A 9,778-nucleotide genomic window follows, 5' to 3' on the forward strand; every position below is an offset into this window, starting at 1 on the left:
TCCAGCTTAAACCAGGCTGGTCAAGCTGGTTTTAGCTGGATTTAGCTGGTCATTTTCCAGCTTGACCAGCTAAGACCAGGCTGGAAATGGCTTGAAACCAGCCTGGAAGTGGCTAAACCCCTCTAAAACCAGCCTGGTCGACCAGGTTTAAGCTGGATTTTTTAGCAGGGTTCCGACATGGTGTTGCTCCACATAGCCAACAGTATAACGAGAATGACACACTTAACACTATAAACATCAACACTTAACAACAGGTACAAAAAAACCCAATAATAATCCAATAACTACATTTATAATGTAACCTAATTGCTTCAGGCACAAAAGTAAATTTATAACGATTTGTAGAACATCTTATTGTCCTTAGTCGTCGACCAAGGGGTATACACTCAAAATGTTTATTTAGGTGGTGTGTGCTGTCTTCTATTATTTAATGTGCCATCCTCAACACCTGCTGTTTGTAATAGTATGCAAGACTTCGCAGGGGAACTCCCAAAATCTTTGAGCACAAATTAACGATGCCTTGAAGACGATTCTTGTTTTTTATCGACGGTGAAGAAAACCAGCAAATAAAGGAAAAAGACAAAATACTTTCAATAAATGAATTGTAAAAGGTCTTAAGAATAACTTTCTCTACATTAAAAGAGTTGAGATTCCACAATAAAAACAATCTTTGATGAGCCTTATTAATAATAGTATGTGTATTTTGATCAAATTTCAACCTGTTGTCAATTATTGTTCCTATAGGTACCTATATTCCTCCACAATCTCGAGCTGTGTGTCATTGATTAGCACCCTTTGGAGAGCAAATGTTTTTTTTTGCCAAAGTTAATGAGAGTTTTTTTTTTTTTTTTGGTTTTTGACACATTCAGGTCTAGTCTCCTTTTATTACACCTTGAGATAAAATAATGCAGGACTGAACCATATTCCTGGTCTGAGTGAGTAGGAATTCGGTTCAGTCCTGCGTGATTTCATCTCATGGTGTGATAAAATGAGACTAGACCTTAGGAAGATTAATTTGGAGCTACATAAAGGTAAGTAGACACATTCTTTATCTTTTCCTAAGTAAATTAGAAAACACCCAAGTTAAAATGATCTACCTTCTGTGTAACTTTCTAGACTTATTATCTGCACAGACAGAAGATTCGTTGGATAGAGACAAGATTAATTAAATATCAAGTTTAACAACTATAGTGAGACGCGATCCAGCAGCACATCCTTGATAATCTGTACGACGTGCACTGCTCTCTGGGGTTTTGTGCTCAAAGTACCCAATCAGGGTTCAACGCTAAGGATTTTTTCTACTGATCTGACCGGGCCAGTGAGTTAGATTTTTACTTGCCCTGCCGAAATTTTTACTGGCCCCACCAAAAAAAAAGAAGGGAAGTTAATAGCTTTTTTTAGCCACATATATTAAATGATGTGTCAAAAATAACGTCTGTGAATCTAGCATTTCAATACTTAAAAAAGTTAATAAATGGTTAATGAGCAAAATTTTAAGTGTTATGCAAACAAACAGAGCCGTATGGCAAATGTGGAGGGGTTTCATTGCAGTTCGAAATTATTTAACAAAAGGTGGCTGACTTGCCAAGCTGACGGCAAACTGTGCAAAACATCACTTCATTTATTTGTCGTGTTAATCCCACGTAAATGTCTGCTTCCAAGACGTCAGGAACATGACATTTTCTTTTAGCCTTATACTGTGATGTTGTCACCATGTTGCCGTTTCTTCGTTGTACTGATTGTCACCAGGTTATGGGGAAAAACAGCATGCTCAAAACATCGAGAGGAACCGAAAAGCAATATAGTATCTATGACATCACAGAGAAGATAGCATTTAAAGACTTAAAAACACAAACTTAAAAAGCACGCAATTGACAAAAAGTTGCAGGCAAATTAAACTTTAGTGACAAGGCAGCACTGTCCCATTCGGGCCAGTAATGACCCTGTCTACTGTCCCAGGTGTCTCTCACGCTGGCCCTAGGCCACCGGGCAGTCCTTATTGTTGAGCCCTGCCCAATAATACCCAGCTGACTGCTCAAGCTCAGATGCGCTTGTATGCTGCAGCGCATGCCTTTCTGTGTGGTCACGTGATGTGCGTTTTCAGCAATATACTGTGGAGAGAGGGTTTTTCAGAAATGCTAGATGAAACGCCAGTGTGAACGTGGATCGTTTTCATCCTAAAATGCCGTTTTAAAACTAAGATGTATTAGTGTAAGCGGGGCCTAATGTGTAATCTCGCGAGCGGGTTGCTACTGCAACGGGGGCGGGGCAGAGGATCGCAATGCCGGCTCAGCATCGTGATGATGGCATCAACTGTCGACCCAACCCTACTAGCAAGTAATTAAGGTGGCCGTTATTTACTCTTGTGACTCGTGTTGTAGTTAACGTTAGTTCATCGTTAGTACGTGCCTTAACTTATCATTAATTCATATTAATGTTTAGTTTACATATGAATACATCATTATTTATGTACTGTTATTGTAAAGTATTACCGATAACTCTCATGAGAATGCGTTTGTGGTTTAATGAAATTGGATTTGAAGCAGCATTAAGGTAAAAAAATAGACATTTATCTTCTTGGAAGTGAACTCAATTCACTCCCTTTTGTGTTTAACTTTATATTTAACTTTTTTTTTCACACACCACAGCAGGAGCTCTTGGAGAAACCGGATTTTTTCTTTCTTCTTCTTGTTTCTGACGAAACCTGTTGAGATGTGACATTTTCACGAAAAGCTTCTTTCTTTTTTTTTTTTTGGCATTTCCTTCAAAGGCCTATTCACCAATGTTATTAACGAGGGCCGTTTTAAGCCCTTGCTGCTGGTAAATTGGGTTTTCTGAAAGGAGATTCCTGTGTGTAGAGTCTATTTTGGGAAGCGGTGGTGACCCACGAGTAGGGGAATGACAGGAGGGTCGTTCTTCAAGGAAAGAGGTAAAAAATATAACCTTTTCATACATCACAGAATAAAAGGATTCATTACATTATGATTTGGGAAAAACCAAGGAGGATCCTAACAGAGGTTTGGAGGAGAAGCTGTTCTAATCACAACTAGTAAATAGTTGGTTTTAGTACCATAGTATTAACTGCAACCATAAACAGTGACTACGTTTGCATGGATATCAGTAATCTAATTATTTACCTTAATCTGAATAAGACTATAATGTGATGAAGGTGTTTGCTTTTTGAATGTTCATTTCATGATACTGTTTTACATGTTATAGCACATATTTTGATTAATGCCATTGCGTCACTGCATTATCCACGTTTCCTCATGTAATTTAATGGTGTTTAATTTTTAGCTTCTCGACTTGTATTTATTTACTTATGCTTCAACACCAGCCTTAGACATTTGGGGTCGTAACATAAATTGGGGGCTCATCCGGGATATGAACCCAGGACCTCTAGTTTTTCCTGGTAGGAAGAGGTCAAATTTGAATTTTTACTGTTGATCATGAGTTACAGTGCAAAAAGTTTATAGATTTTATTTGGAGTATAGTGTGAGAGTGTAATGCTGCGTTTACACCAGATGCTGAAGGGCGGATAAATCGCGCAAATCGCTGCATGAAAATTTTGAGTTTACTCACTTCACACGTCAAATCCGCTTCATTCGCGCATCAAATTCCCCTAAGAACAGACGCGGATTCGCGTGATGGGCAGGGCTTCTGTCTGCCCGGTGACTCTAGCTTCATTGCTAAATAGCTCGCATGGATTTTATGAAGAAAATAACAGTGTTTATATGTTTTATGAAGGCTGAAAAACAGTGCCGATACGTTTTGGGCCGTGTCTGAGTCCACTACATTCTTTCAGAGGTGCATCCAGCTCTGTGAGCTAATAACTCCTCCAGAAACTTAACCTGGATGATGGAGGCTTTCAGCGGTGCTTCTGACTGAGCCGAGCCCAGTTTGATGAACTTTTTGTCGGTGTCAGCTGTAGGATTTCCCCCGGGACACCGACAACAGGCGATACGTCACAATCATGCCCCCACAACAGCAAGCTCCTGATTGGTTAACGCGGCGCGAATGTCCGCTGAAGTTCAGATTTTTGAACCTGAGTAATTTGCGCGAAACGCGCGTCAAGCGTGTCAAACGCACAAAATGCTCAAATTTGAGCCGCATGTATCACGCCATTCGCACCACGCAATTCGCGTCATTTGCGCCGCTCCATTCACACATATTGCGCCGCAGGATGTCTATTCGCACGTTTGCATTGACTTAACATGTAAATCACTTGCGCTTGACACGCGTTCCGCGTCTGGTGTGAACGAGCATAAGAGTGTTTGAGAATATCAAAATAAGCAGCTCTGGGGTCCGGTCTTCGTATGTGGATTACTCAGTTAGCTGGATTTGGTTATTGACGATTTGACACAATCCAGGATCGTTTTGTTCTTCAAAAATGATCCGAGACTTGTTGTCATAGCAACAGTTCTGTTAGCTCATTTCATATAAACAGGATTAGATCCGGTCAGTTCAAGCAAAGATAATACTGAAAGTATGTACCGAATACTGATATTTTCTTACAGTAGTAGTAAATAGTAAATAAAATAGTAAAATAAATAGTTTTTACAGTAGGAAAATAGTAAATATATTTTTAAAGTTATTAAAAAGTTATTAATAAAACTTGTGCAATCTGCAATCCAAAATAAAAGTATAAAGACTGCCACCTGGTGGTTCAAAGAGAACATTTATTGATATGAACTTTTAGATCGCTTTAGTACAATTTGTGTGTAACAGACATGCACAATATGCGACTTTTTTTTTTTTTTAAAGCAATAATACATATGCAGTCATGAACATGTTTTGCCAGCTAATATGATGGTGATTTGATGTAGAGATCTGTGCGGGACTAAATTTTGAATCCCGCTCCCACCAGGTTTTAGCCCAAACCCGACCGCTCCCGCTTATATTCAGCATTTGTTGTCCCGCTGCCCGCCCCACCCTGTTTTCTACCCACCGAGCCCTGTTCCCGCTAACGAACGGGGGGAGAACAAAACCGAAAACCACCCAGCTATACAGAGTCCAGACAGCCTATAACAAGCTGTCTGTATAAACACACACACACACACACACACAGCAACAAACAAGCTAAACGCAGCATCACGCTGTCTCATTCACTCACATACCTACGCTCACTCGCTCACTCTGGAGTCGGGAGCTATATTGCTAGACGGCCCGATCCCGTCCAAAATTAAACCAGTTACCGAGTGCTCCCGCACTTTATTTGGAAATTTATTCCCGTGTTGCAGAAATCTGATCAGGTCCCGCAGTACAGCCGCGGGAATGCAGACCTCTAATTTGATGCTTCACAAAAGTTGCAGACACCTTTACCAATATCAAAATGCTTTTGTAAACATCCAGTTATTTCTTACACCGATGAAGAAACCGGCTACTACAATACTATGACTACTATAATAAAGAAAATCCACTCTAACTGTAAAACTAAATAAATTGATAAATACTCTTGACACATGAAAGTGTAACGCCTGCAGCCCACAACAAAGGTGGAAAGTTATTGCGTATCATTTTTAGCTAACCGTTTACTATGAATTTGATGTAATTTTGCTCACATGCATAATTGAATATTAATCAGATGATGTCATTACGCTGCTGTGCTGTCAGCCAATCGTTGCATTGCATGACACATGCAGGGTTCATCCAGACATTTTAATCTGCCAAATCATCTTAGATCATTTAAGCGAGGTACGAAGAACAGACCCCAGCTCTCAGAACATAGTAAGTGTATTTATGCACACATAAAGGGTTAATACTCCAACAGATGATCAGCTGTAAAAATATCTAACAGAAAAAAAACACCAAAAATCAAGACAGCATAATTAAATGGCGTCAAGGCTTTGCAATCAAAAAAAGGTTGCTATAATGTATGTCAATGGGGCAAAAACAGCCCCCAACATAACGAAAGAGATGTCAGTTTGAACAATCCACAAGGTTTAATAAACTAAGTCTACCTTGAAGAAAGTAACGCCTCAGTTTTGTCTCCTAAAGAGCAATAATTTGATATGGAGGTCATATAGAAACTAAAAAATGGTTATAAGGAGGTGCATATGCCACATTTGTGCTCATGTTTTGGTCATTGTCAGAATGCTTGACTGTCTTACAGCTGTCTCTGGTGTTGTTTGACAGGTCTCCGTCCTTTTTCCCTATTTGGAGAGAGTGGGCGGAATGAACCCGGACAGGCTGTGGTTTTCTGAGCATAATAAGTTTCGACGTGTCTCATTTTAAAAGCATCAGGAAATGCCCCCCCCCCCACCGCGCCACAGAAGGACACACGTCACCATCTCTGCATGACCTTCGTATCTTACATCCTACTTTTAAGGTAATTACATTTTAATGTTTTTGGAATAAAAAAAAATTCCTTGCATAAATAATGAGGGAGGACATATTAAAGAAGAGGTTGATGACATTTCATCGCAACGAATACCTGCTTAGTCATGAGCATGCGAGGAAAAGCCCTTGTTATGTAAATCTGACAGACTGTAAATAATTGAGTGATGGAATATTCTTGCTTTAATAATGCACATACATTTAATTACCTGCTGTCTTACTTTCCTCTTGGTCATAGGTTTCTGAACTACAGCCTCTTTGTATATTCAGCAAGGCTCATTGAAACCTTTGAGATTACTACTCTATGATCAACTCTTAACTGAAAAAAGTTTTAATTGACCAAAATCAGCAAGCTTATCATTGACAATGTGGATTTGGCAGTTAAATTAAGATGTTAATTGCATAGAAATAAACATAAGAACAAAAAAATCCTATTAATCCTAAAGTTCTTGCAAAAACATTTTTAAAAAATGGCGACAGTATTTAATTCCAATGGTTTAGTATCTACATTGGAGATTAATTTGTGCTTGAAAATAAAATGTTAATTTCAAAAGTTCACACTCAGCTGATGGTTGATTATAAAGTTTGTTTGGCATGCTGTCCCGGGAGAGAGCACTGAGCTCATAAGATCCTCGAGCCCGGGGCTCCCTCCCATTTGCAAGGCTAGAGGGGAGTTTGAGCTTAGGCAGATCTTGAGAACTCCCTTGCTGTAGTAGCTAGTGAACAGATAGTGATTGCTTTTAAGCGATAACTACTTACAAGGAGCATGTCTATGGTGCCGATTTGGATTAGTTGATTACCTTAAGTTGCATGTTTTTGGACGGTGGGAGGAAATCGGGAAACAGGGGAAATCCACGTGAGCACAGGAAGAACTTGGTAAGGACTAGAACCAGTGACGTTTTTGCTGTGAGGCAGCAGTGCTAACCACTGGGCCGCTGTGCCACCCATCTAGGAAAGGAGGAGGAGTAGGGGTAGAAGGGGGATTCTTCAAAACGAAGATGGCTGTTAAATGGAACTCAGGGTATTTATAGTGGCTTAGGGATTGCCCGATTGGTGAATCATACAGGAGTAATGATGTAATGGTGGATCAGCTGCAAAAAATCATAAGCACGTGATCATCTTCAAATTAATTATAAATAAACTTTACTTATTTTCCCAGAGATGGCTGGAAGGGATATCAGCAGACTGTGCTCTAGGCTAGTTTTTAACAGCAGATGATGCTCTAGGCCAGTTTTTAACAGCAGACAGTGCTCTAGGCTAGTTTTTAACAGTAGATGGAGCTCTATGCTAGTTTTTATCAGCAGACTGTGCTCTAGGCCAGTTTTTAACAGCAGACTGTGCTCTAGGCTAGTTTTTAATAGCAGATGGTGCTCTAGGCTAATTTTTAACAGTAGATGGCGCTCTAGGCTATTTTTTATCAGCAGACTGTGCTCTAGGTTAGTTTTTAACAGCAGATGGCGCTCTAGGCTAGTTTTTATCAGCAGACTGTGCTCTAGGCCAGTTTTTAACAGCAGACAGTGCTCTAGGCTAGTTTTTAACAGTAGATGGAGCTCTATGCTAGTTTTTATCAGCAAAACTCTAAGCCAGTTTTTAACAGCAGACTGTGCTCTAGGCTAAATTTTAATAGCAGATGGTGCTCTAGGCTAGTTTTTAACAGTAGATGGCGCTCTAGGCTAGTTTTTCTTTAGCAGACTGTGCTCTAGGCTAGTTTTTAACAGCAGATGGTGCTCTAGGCTAGTTTTTAATAGCAGATGGTGCTCTAGGCTAATTTTTAACAGTAGATGGCGCTCTAGGCTATTTTTTATCAGCAGACTGTGCTCTAGGCTAGTTTTTAACAGCAGATGGCGCTCTAGGCTAGTTTTTATCAGCAGACTGTGCTCTAGGCCAGTTTTTAACAGCAGACAGTGCTCTAGGCTAGTTTTTAACTGTAGATGGAGCTCTAGGCTAGTTTTTAACTGTAGATGGAGCTCTATGCTAGTTTTTAACAATAGATAGAGCTCTATGCTAGTTTTTATTTGCAGACTGTGCTCTAGGCTAGTTTTTATTAGCAGACTGTGCTCTAGGCTAGTTTTTAATAGCAGACTGTGCTCTAGGCTAGTTTTTAATAGCAGACTGTGCTCTAGGCTAGTTTTTAATAGCAGACTGTGCTCTAGGCTAGTTTTTAATAGCAGATGGTGCTCTAGACTAGTTTTTAATAGTAGATGGTGCTCTAGACTAGTTTTTATCAGCAGAAAGTGCTCTTGGCTAGCTTTTATCAGCAGATGGCGCTCTTGGCTAGTTTTTAACAGCAGATGGCGCTCTAGGCTAGTTTTAAACAGCAGATAGTGCTCTAGGCTAGTTTTTAACAGTAGATGGCGCTGTGTGTTTTACAAATATCTGTACTTTAATTGCATCCAATTTCTTAAAAATACCACCTGTAACCTAAAATAATCATTAATAAAGTTAAGAAAGGTTTTGTGAATAATTAATCACATGGCATAAAAGCCAACATACATGACCGAACCATACATGACTCTTCCCTGTGAGCTTGTGAGTGTATGATCAAAAACTAGCCTTGACAATGGACTTTTTACTAGGTGGCATTTATGTAGTAGTTCACACCATGTTGAATGTACAAAAATGTATAACTTTTTGTCTATTGTAATTTATCTGTGTCTCCTCCATTAAAACTCTCGTCCACAATCTCATTAGATTTAGGCATTTTCCCCAATAAAAGTGAAAAACAAAATTCTACACATATTTGTATTAAAAGACATTGACTCTATTGAACATTGAATCTCTGCACGTCTTCACAAAGTAGTTGTGGTCTGTGAAAAAAACATTTATTTCTCAGATGAAGGTCAGTGCAATCAAATACAAAATGAACGCACTAACATTGACTGTTCATAGGCTTATGGGTCACCGGATGAGCTCGTTCACGTATTACGTTAAGCAGTAATAGCAAAGAGAAATCATCGTAGATGGCAGACGTTCCACAGACATTCCTGTCATTAAGCTTCAAAGCATAAACCGGGCCTTATCCAATAAACACTAGAGGAACAAAATGTGTAAATTGTTCGTAAAACTAATTTTAAATAGTTCTATTTGATGAATGGGAATATCATACTTGTAGTTTATGATTGCGAATTATACAATGCTAGCTTTACACGGATGTTATGCTAAGCTGCGGTCACATTAGAGTTTGTGCATGCGAAATTCTGTCTTACAGTGTTGCGAAAAAGGGCGGGATTAAACAAGATAATTAGACATTAAACAAGTTTAAAGACATTAAAGATTGGTCTATGTTTTAAATTTCTGTACTGAGAGGTCATGTTTTGATCTTCGCTTGGTCTCACGCAGTCACATGATGCGATTCTGGAGGTCAGATTTCATCAAGCTTGAACTTTGCAACACAACGGCTCGTAAACTTGTCGCACGAGCTTGAATTTCCAGTCTGCCACAT

The sequence above is a fragment of the Danio rerio genome, chromosome 25 (genome assembly GCF_052040795.2).
Source record: "Danio rerio strain M-AB ecotype USA chromosome 25, GRCz13ab, whole genome shotgun sequence".
NCBI classification, from domain to species: domain Eukaryota; kingdom Metazoa; phylum Chordata; class Actinopteri; order Cypriniformes; family Danionidae; genus Danio; species Danio rerio.